This window comes from Sorex fumeus, unplaced genomic scaffold (genome assembly GCF_029834395.1).
Source record: "Sorex fumeus unplaced genomic scaffold, SorFum_2.1 ptg000063l, whole genome shotgun sequence".
Classification (NCBI taxonomy): Eukaryota; Metazoa; Chordata; class Mammalia; order Eulipotyphla; family Soricidae; genus Sorex; species Sorex fumeus.
In genome coordinates this window covers 6,100,063-6,110,358 of record NW_026606120.1, presented here as the reverse complement: position 1 = coordinate 6,110,358, position 10,296 = coordinate 6,100,063, and positions in this window count along the sequence as shown.

The following is a 10,296-nucleotide window of genomic DNA, read 5'->3' as shown; positions in this document are numbered from 1 at the left end:
CTAAAAAGTGCCACATTCAAGGCTCTTTCAGTGTTAGGAGAATGAGACCCATCATTGTTACTGGTATTTGGCATATTGGATACGCCACGGGGAGTTTGCCAGACTCTGCAGTGTGGGCAGGTTACATTCAGTAGCCTGCCAAGTTATTCAAAGCAAGAATGAGATAATAAGATGTCGTGTGGCCACATTTGCAGCCACGTGCTTCCGGGAGCTGAATTTTGTAGTCTCTGGGTCTTTAATGTCTTTTCTGAATAGAGTTTTTGAGCCCTTAGAGTAGATATCAAAAAGTGGAATTAAATCCCTCCAGAATTAAGTGTTAAATTTTTGGAATTTCAAAATTGCACGGCCACTACTGCAGCCATGCGAAAGTATATGTTATTCTTAACCAGCAATAAAAAACAAATTGTCTACTGTTGCCTTTTCATTAGATCTGAGTGTTGAGGTAAAATCCCAAATAATAATGGTGGGTCTGGTGTCAAGATATTGAATTTAATCAAAGTAGAGAGAGAGTAATGTGGAAATCATCTGCCCCACAAGTAGGGGGAGGGTGTGGGATGGGGATGTACTGGGATTTTTGGTGGTGGAGAATGGGCATTGGTGAAGGTACAGGTGTTTCATTGTATGAGCGAGACTTAAACCTGAAAGCTTTGTAACTGCTCTCATGATGATTCAATAAATAAAATTATAAAAAAAAAATCAATCAATCTCAGGGTTCCATGCATGCATTATGTACTCTACTACTGAGATTTATACTCAGCTAGCACATTGCTTTTGTTTTTCAGGCAAAACCTATTGCATATATAAACAGACTACAGTATAGTGTAAACTTAACTTTTATATTCATTAGGAAACTAGAAATAAAGCATGTAATTTGCTTTATTAGCTATTATCTTTATTGTAATTAAATTGAAACCACAATTTCTTAGGCGCACCTGAAACTGTAGAATAACGTTGGTTTATCCTTTCTGCCTTGCCAGAGGGAGCTTAGGTTTATTGGATTAATCCCATCACAATGCTTCTATTCCTCTGTGTTTATTTGTAAACTCCTTCTTTGTGCTCTGCTTCACCAAGCCAATCACCTTTATCTCCTAATCAGACTCTGTTGACTTGTAAATATTGTTTTTCTCTTCTCTTTAAATCCTTTGTATAGTTAATTCAGAGCAATGACCTTTATGTATAAACACAAGAAAACAGTTAATGCTATGCTATTATAACTTGGAAGTTAATTGACTCTGAATGATTTTCACTCCTGGGCATCTATTCTCTCCACTTTAGCCTCAATTACCCTTAGTTACTAGTACCCCAAAAGCAGGGTGCCAACAAGGGACTGGATGGACCCAGGGCAAGCTGTGAGCTACTCCTGCATCGAAATAGGCCAAGCCAAAGCGCCATAATACTTAACTGTAAATTAAGAGCATGGTCATGGACAAATTCTGTCATGATACAAAAAGTAACATCTAGAGTAGTACCCTGCTAGAATTAGGAAAGATTAATCTGGCCTGAGCACTATTGTCTGAGATCTATATTTATTTTACTAAAATACGTAATTATATTTATTTATTATTTTAATCATTAATAGATAACTACTCTTATCGAGATACTGAGACTTATAATACTGTTAATTATATGTTTTTATGTCTGCATCATCCCAACCCCACAGCATCATTCAAGAGTGCTGGCTTCCCTCCACCAGTGTTTCCAAGACACCACCACCTTCCTTCCATGAAAGTTCAGCTCTATAGACAGAAATCTCTAGTTTCAATTATTTTGGTGATTTGTTGTTCCCTTTGGTGGGTTTATCTTAAGAAATCTTTCCTTACGAAAGGTCTAAATGCATTATAAAGGTCCAAATATATTCAGTGTCACTGTCACTGTCCTCCCGTTGTTCGATTTGCTCGAGCAGGCCTAGTAATGTCTCCATTGTGACACTTGTTACTGTGTTTGGCATATCGAATACATCATGGGGAGCTTGCCAGGCTTTGCCGTGCGGGCGAGATACTCTCAGTAGCTTGCTGGGGTCTCCGAGAGGGGCAGAGGAATTGAACCTGGGTCGGCCAGGTCGACCACGTGCAAGGCAAATGCCCTACCCACTGTGCTATCGCTCCAGCCTCAAATTTATCATGTAGTTTTATTTTTCTTTAGACAATTTAATTTATAAACTATAAATTACAATACTCTTAATAATAGAGCTTCAGGCATGTAATGTTCCAACAACACACTGACCACCAGAGTATCAGCATTCCTCCACTGAGGTCCTAAAGTCCCCTCCCACCACTCCACCCTCTCTTCTTGGCAATCTCGGGTTGCCAAGATCTGTAGGTTGACTCTCAGCCTATTGTCACTGGCCATTTTAAATTCCATTATTATAATTTTTTACATTCCACATATGAGGGAAAAAATTCTATATTTGCTTTTCTCCCCTGATTTCACTTAGCATCATGCCCTCTAGTCTAATACTATTTTCTATTGAGTTATAGTGTTATATTTATACTTTATTCTTAATTCATCTGAAGTTTACCTCTACAGTGATTTTTTAATGATGATCTAGCCTTAGTTTTCTCTATTATTACAATTTCAGAACCATCTTCTACAGAGTCTGACCCTCTTATTGATCTAAAGTGTTTTGTAAACATGGGTTTGTCCCTGAGAGATTTTTTTCTCTTGTTTTTTGTTTTATCCTATACCAGAAATAGATTAATGTGCTTTCTAAGATCTTTTATCTGTTAGGAAAAATATATTTTATAACTAGTTTAACAAAATACTACATGGCTGAGGGTAATGTGGGAGGCCTTGGGTTGGATTCTGGCCACTCCTTCACTATCTCCCACCCATGCACCCCCACTACCTTCCCACTACCCACCACTAGCATCAACTGGATGTGTGCCCACAACTAACAACAAAATCCACAACCACAACATGCAAGAAAAATGTTTCCAGAGTCTTTTGTTGGCAACTTTCCACCTTTATTTCACTGTTTCATTGAAAGTCTATGTTGATATAAGTATATTTTTAAGGAACTTTGTGAACACAGAGACACTGATTTAATACTTAGAGAGATCATTGCTTATCAGGCTGTGGGTTTGCTTCTAATAGAGGGTCTATGTCTATCACAGTCATGACAGGGAATTGGTTGATATCATATACATCTTCTCTCCATTAGATTAACTATTAACATGAAGCAATAGGAGTTTCCAGTGATCAGCATACAACTTGAAGATACTAAGAGAAAAATACCCTGAAGTTGAATATAAAAGTTAATATCATTTTTGTTGTTAAGATTTTTAAAAATTACCCGTGTCCCTCTTTTCCTGGGTGCACCATTATCTCATGTTACTAAATGACATATCAACTCTGCCCAAGTTGAAGCAGAATTTTATTTTATTCTCCTCCTGGGGTCAGAACCCTAACTATGTCTCCTTGAGTTCCTTTGGTGGTTTTTAGAACTACTCTCAGACTGAATGCAGTTATGTTCCTTTTTTCTAGGGACGACTCAACAGCATGATCAGGAAGTTAAAAAAGATCATCAGAAAATTTGAACACAGGACTCTGGAAGAAAAAAATGAGAAATTTCAGGCCCTACAGGTTGGATATAAGAACTGGGAAGAACTGCTTTTGAATATCCTCAGAGCTCTAATGCCCTCTTTGGGTCATCTGTGTCCCTGAAGCAGTCTGTTGGAGGTCGGGATTAGGGTCCTAGAGGCTGAAAACACAAGTTCTAGATTCAGTCTTGGGTTTTTCTGGCTGACCAGAGGAAAGTCAAGTTCTCTGGTCTTTATGTGGTTTATAAGTCAGTGAAAATCACTTCTATCTGGTTCCCAGTGAGGATCAAAAGAGACCAATAGTTCAACAAATGGATGTTAATATATAACATATAGGTCTCCACTTTCCACTTCCATCATTGAAGGTACAAATTTCTGTCTATTTTTCTCACTTTGGTGTGGGGTCTCTTATCCTAAGAAAGTTAAAGTGGTGGAAGAATAGTTGAGTGGTGGTGGTGGTTTGTGTGTGTGTGTGTGTGTGTGTGCGTGTATGTGTATGTGTATGAAAGAGAGAGATTGATAGAGACAAAATCAGAGAGAAGAGATACACACAGAGATATGAAACCTACGGCTGTTTGTTAATAAACAGTGGAGTGGGAAGGCGAGATGTCCCTGCATCCATGAGGATACATACCTATGGCATGCCATGGCAGCAGCAATGCCACACATGGAAGGGGACTAAGGAATAGCATTCTCCCTCTGAACATCAGACAGAAGAGCCAGTAGGGAGTCATCTGACCATAAATATTAGGGTGTGTCTTCTGTGCTTATAGGTACACGGTAGCCCTCATAGATTAGACATTGAACTGGAGAGCCAGAACCAAACCAGGAGGCAGCTTGATGACCATCTTCAGCAGCAGCAGGATCCAATGGAGGACATCCCTGCAGAAGTGCCCAGAATCCTTGAAAGTGCCAAAATCATGATTACTAATTTGAAGAAGATGGTAAAGGAACTGGATGCCAGCAAGCTAAAGGTACATACCGGGAGACACTTCCCAAAGGCAACACTTCTTCCATAATAGTAAAAGGCCCTCCCGTTGATCGTCGATTTTCTCGAGCGGGCCCAGTAACGTCTCCATTGGAGACTTTGTTGTTACTGTGTCTGGCATATCGAATACTCTCGGTAGCTTGCCGGGCTCTCCGAGAGGGGCGGAGGAATCGAACTCGGGTCGGCCATGTTGGCCGCTTGTAAGGCGAACGCCCTACCACTGTGCTATCGCTCCAGCCCCCATAATAATAGTAGATGGTTTTTTAATATCATCTTTATGGGATATTATCTCCTTTGGGGAAGTAAAAGAGTAATATGCTTCTCTGAGAATTGTAGTTGTGTCTTATTTGTACAAGGTCACAAACTGCTGCTAGAGAGAGGGTGTGAAAGAGATGCCATTTCCTCCTCTCCTCAAGGGGATACATCAGGGTAGCATCCCATAGAGGAGTGGGGAGGGAATTTGAAGGTGACAGAAACTTCATAAATAATTTGATTCTCACTCCGTTTCTCTCTCTTCTAGGATGCGAAAGAATTATTGCATAGGTATGAACCATTTCACCTTTCTTCCAACATAAACACACACCTGCAGACTCACAAAAACACAAATATGTACATGGGCTTTATTAAAGTCAAAGAGCTTAAATTTTGTGTGAACAAGTTAAACTACTGCTCTAATTTTTATGTCTCCATGCTACATGACCCAAGCAATATTCAAAAGAATATATTGAACGATGTCTTTGTTTCTAGGAGTGCTGCAATTCATCTCAACTTGAAAGATGAGGAAGTGAATGGCGTCTTCATCCATCCACAGCAAGTCTGACTGTTTCATCTCCACGCCACATCTTGTCATATTCACCTCAACTTTCTGAAGTTCTTTTCCCAACAAATACAGTCTATTATTAGTTCTATCCAGTGTACTTTCTTGGATACATCTCCTGAACATATCCTCTTTCATCATTCTCACAATTCTGGTGCCTGACCTTCTGATACTTGGACAATTAACAAAACTTCCTACCTAAACCAGGCAGTGTTTGTGGCTCCCACAGAGTGTAGGTCAGGTTCTCCATGATTTCAATGAACTGATGATGACCCTATCTCTCACAGTCTCATATTAAAATTGGAGATAAGGTGAATACCTCATGCCCTGCTGCCAGGAACCCTACGTCCAGGTTCTGTGTCAAGCAGAGCATGGAGGCTTATTGAGTTGCTATATTTTGAAGGCACTTTGTTTTAAGGTCTATCCACTTCCTCTTTTACTAACAACACACTCCCAATCAGTAAACTTTGAGAGGAATAGGTAGTAGTAAAGTAAATATGAGAATTTTCACTCGCTAGCATTTTTATGTCTCATTGTAAGAAAAATTAATTTTCTTTTGATTTTTTGTTTTTGGACCACACACAGCAATGCTCAGGGCTTATTTTTGCTCTGTGCTCAATCACTCCTGGTGTTACTCAGGGGACCATGTGGGGTGCTGTGGATCAAACCCTGGTTAGCCACATGTAATGCACCTATCTTATCCACTGTATTATCTTTCTGGCCCTGAAATAAAAATTTTCTTTTGAAAACAAAACTGGGGAATTGTCAGCTTGAAATATTTGCCAGACCACTGGGTCACTGAACAAGGCAGTGTTGTACTGTACTGTGGCTAAGAGTTCTAAGAGAGGGTCTGTATTGCAAACCATGATGCCCAAAAGTAGAGAGAGATTATAGGGAATCATATCGGCCATGGAGGCAGAGGGAGGGTGGGAAAGGGGGGTTATACCGGGATTATTGGTGGTGGGGAATGTGCACTGGTGGAGGGATGGGTGTTTGATCATTGTGTGATTGTAACCAAAACATGAAAGCTTATAACTATCTCATGGTGATTTAATAAAATTAATTTTTAAAAAATTCTTCCAAAAAAAAAAAGAAGAGTTCTGAGAGAGACGTTGATTAAAGCCTTGGTTGCATGATCTTGTTTAAACACATGATCAAATCTCACTAGGCCTCAGCTTTCTGCACTTTAAAATGGGGGCAAGGTCAGAGTGATAGTACAATGGGTAGGGCACTTACCTTACATCTAACTGACCTGGGTTTGATCCCATGAGCACTGCCAGGAGTGATTCCTGAACACAGAACCAGGAGTAAGCCCTGATCACCACTGGAGATTGCCATAATACCTTGGAAGAGAGAGAGAGAGAGAGAGAGAGAGAGAGAGAGAGAGAGAGAGCTGTTTTCATGGAGTTACAAAGATTAAGTGTTAAATGACCTCCAGGTGACCAGGATCTCCATACACTTTTGCTGTAGAAGCTAACAGTTATTCTAAAATACTCAGCTAAGATAAATAACTAAAATACTTCTTATATGACTTTAGTGTTTTTCTTATGTTTAATATTTTAGTATTTTTTTCTTGTATGTTTTTAGATATTGTATGATCCTTTTGGGGCTGGAGTGATAGCACAGCGGGTAGGGCGTTTGCTTACACGCCACTGACCCAGGTTCAATTCCTCCATCCCTCTCGGAGACCCTGGCAAACTACCGAGAGTATCCCACCTGCCTGAGTGTATCCCAGAGCCTGGCAAACTCCCTGTGGCATATTCGATATGCCAAAAACAGTAACAACAAGTCTCACAATGGAGACGTTACTGGTGCCCGCTCGAGCAAATTGATGAACAACAGGAGGACAGTTCTACAGTGAAATGCAGTGCATGATCCTTTTGATATGCTGTTAGATTTGGGTTGCAAGATTTTGTTGAGGATTTTTGCATCAGTGTTCACTAGGGATATTAAGCTGTAGTTTTTGTTTTTGTTTTTGAATAACACCTCCATTTTCTTTTGGTTTTAAGGTAATGTTGGTTCAGTATATGCAAATTAGGACAGGAGAGAAAGTACAGGGGTTAAGACACTTGCCTTGCATGCAGCTGACCCAGGTTCAACTCCCACCTCAGTCCTCTGAGCACTCTCAGGAATGATCCCTAAGCACAGTCAGGAATAAGGCCTGAGTATAGCTGGTTTTGCTGACCCCAGAACAAACAAGAGAGTTAATAATGGAGATCCTAGCTGGGCATCCACTACTGGACATCTACCCACCAAAAACATAGAAACAATAATTCAGAAAGATACATTCACACTTGGGTTTGTAGCCAGGATATGGAGACAATCCCAAAGTCCAGTAATAAGTGAATAGTTCAGGAATTTTTGGCATACAAGCACAATAAAACAATTGCAGCTGTGATAAAATTGTAAAATTTATTGCAATTTTGTGGATGCAACTGAAAGGTTGTTATGGGTTAAACAAAATAAGTCAAAAATAGATGGACAAGTACCAGATGATGTCACTTATTTGTGCTATATAGAGAAACAAATCAAGGATAGAGAAATATTAATTTATAATTAAATTAATATTTAATTTATTAATTAAATATTAATAAATATTTGTTTCATTAATTAAATACCACAGCGGTAGGGCGTTCGCCTTATAAGCGGCCAACATGGCCGACCCGAGTTCGATTCCTCTGCCCCTCTCGGAGAGCCTGGCAAGCTACCGGGAGTATTCGATATGCCAGACACAGTAACAACAAAGTCTCCAATGGAGACGTTGCTGGGCCCGCTCGAGCAAATCGATGATCAACGGGAGGGCCTTTACCTTACCTTTAATTAAATACAGGGCTGGAGCGATAGCATAGCAGGGAGGGTGTTTGCCTTGCATGCGGCCGACCCGGCCAACCCGAGTTCGAATCCTCCGCCCCAGCTACCGAGGGTATCTCGCCCCGATAGTCAAGCCTGACAAGCTACCCGTGATGTATTCAATATGCCAAACACAGTAACAACAAGTCTCACAATGTTACTGGGCCCACTCTGCAAATGGATGAACAACAGGAGGACAGTGCTACAGTGTTCACTGGGCACTAGATTACAGACCTAAGAGCTGTAGGTTGCGGGTAGGTGCAGGGAAACAGTGAGATGAACTGGACGAGAGTGCATGGCTAGAGGGTTTAAGGAACCTTGTGGTGGTAAAGTGAGGAAACAGTATGCACCAAAACCATAATTGACAATCAGAAAACAGTGGAGATAGGGCAGGGAGGGAGGGAGGACGATTGAACCAGAGGTGACGTAAGGACAGGGTAGAGGATCCTGGGTGCCTTGGTAGCGGTGGTGTGAAGTAATTTCGTACATCAATATATAAATAATACTGCAACTGTATTACCTAAACTATAATATATTTTTAAAATAAAGTTAAAAAAGAAACAGAAATGTATTCTACTCATTTTGTGAAACCCTAGGCTTGAGAGTTTTTGATGTATTTCATCGTGTAAGGAGTGGTTTCTGTCTATTTTTTCAAATGTACAACATTTTGTATGAATTCTGAACACTGCCAAAGAAAGGAATCCATTCTCTTCTCATGTTCTGATTTCCACATATTTTATACATGAGGATAAACAATATAATTACGGTGACTTCTAAACCTTGGCCTTTCCCTCCTCCCAGTACTTCCCCCTATTTTCCAGTGAGGAAACAATAAGGATTTCAGTTTGTGCTGAAAATAATAAATAGATGCAATAATTTCATTATAGATTTATATTTTAATAGAATAATGTTAATGAGATTGTCACAGGACATGCTTAAATATAATTGAAAGATAACACCAACAAGAACAAGGAAACAGAATGTGTCACGACAATAGAGTAGGTTCTCTTTGCCCATGGATTTAACCAGCTACAGATGGAAATGCATACTACATAGACAGGCCTACAAAGGTTACATTTGTATTGATCAAGTACAGACTTTTTCTTGTCTTTTTTTCTTGTATAGTATTACATCCATTTAAGTATCATTTACATTGTTTTAGATACTAGAAATCATCTATGGATGATTTAAAGCTTGTGGGAAGATGTGCTTACATTAGATACCAATACAATACTTCCTAATAGAAAAAAAAAACTTAAGCATCTTCAGATCTTGGTATGGAGTCAAGGAGAGGACGTCCTGAAACCAATACTCCTTATAGCCAAGAGATCTGAGTTCCAGTTTCAGAAAAAGGGATCTCTGATCATCTGCATCTGTATCTCACATGCAGCCACCATAGTACCACTTGGCTTTCCAGATCTCTCCACACCAAATCCATGCATCTTCTTCAAATTTCTAATTCTCTCCATTCTTCCACCTACTCCTTCATATTTTCAGCCTTCTTGTCCAACTCTAGAATAGTCTCAACTCTGTGGGCCACAGATAATCCAATCCAACCCCTGCCTCCTCCTGGAATGCTTTATCCAGCACAAGAGTACAGGTGGTGCTATTGCTGCTTCAACAGCTCAGTTATTTTCCTTTTTTAAGGTAAATATTGGAGATTTTTGTTGTTACTGTTTTTGGCATATTGAATACTCTCGGTAGCTTGCCGGGCTCTCCGAGAGGGGCGGAGGAATCGAACTTGGGTCGGCCATGTTAGCCGCTTGTAAGGCTAACGCCCTACCCGCTGTGCTAAGGTAAATATTGAGAAAGAGCATTACTGGCAATAAACCAGCATGTTAGAAGATGGCAGGTTTGTGTCCTCAAAGTATACATATTCTGAATTATTTCTTTCCACCATGTCCATTTTCAACAGATGAGAAAGATTTTTTAAGGGTTGACTGTGGTACTTGGGTTATAGTTTATGACCAGACCACCACAGACCCTTCCATGAAAGTCTCACATCTTCATCTGAGTCAGAAATGATACCAACAGAAGGATTAATGAGTAATGAGTGGTGTTGAGATGATAGCACAACTACTCATGAGTATTGGACATGACTC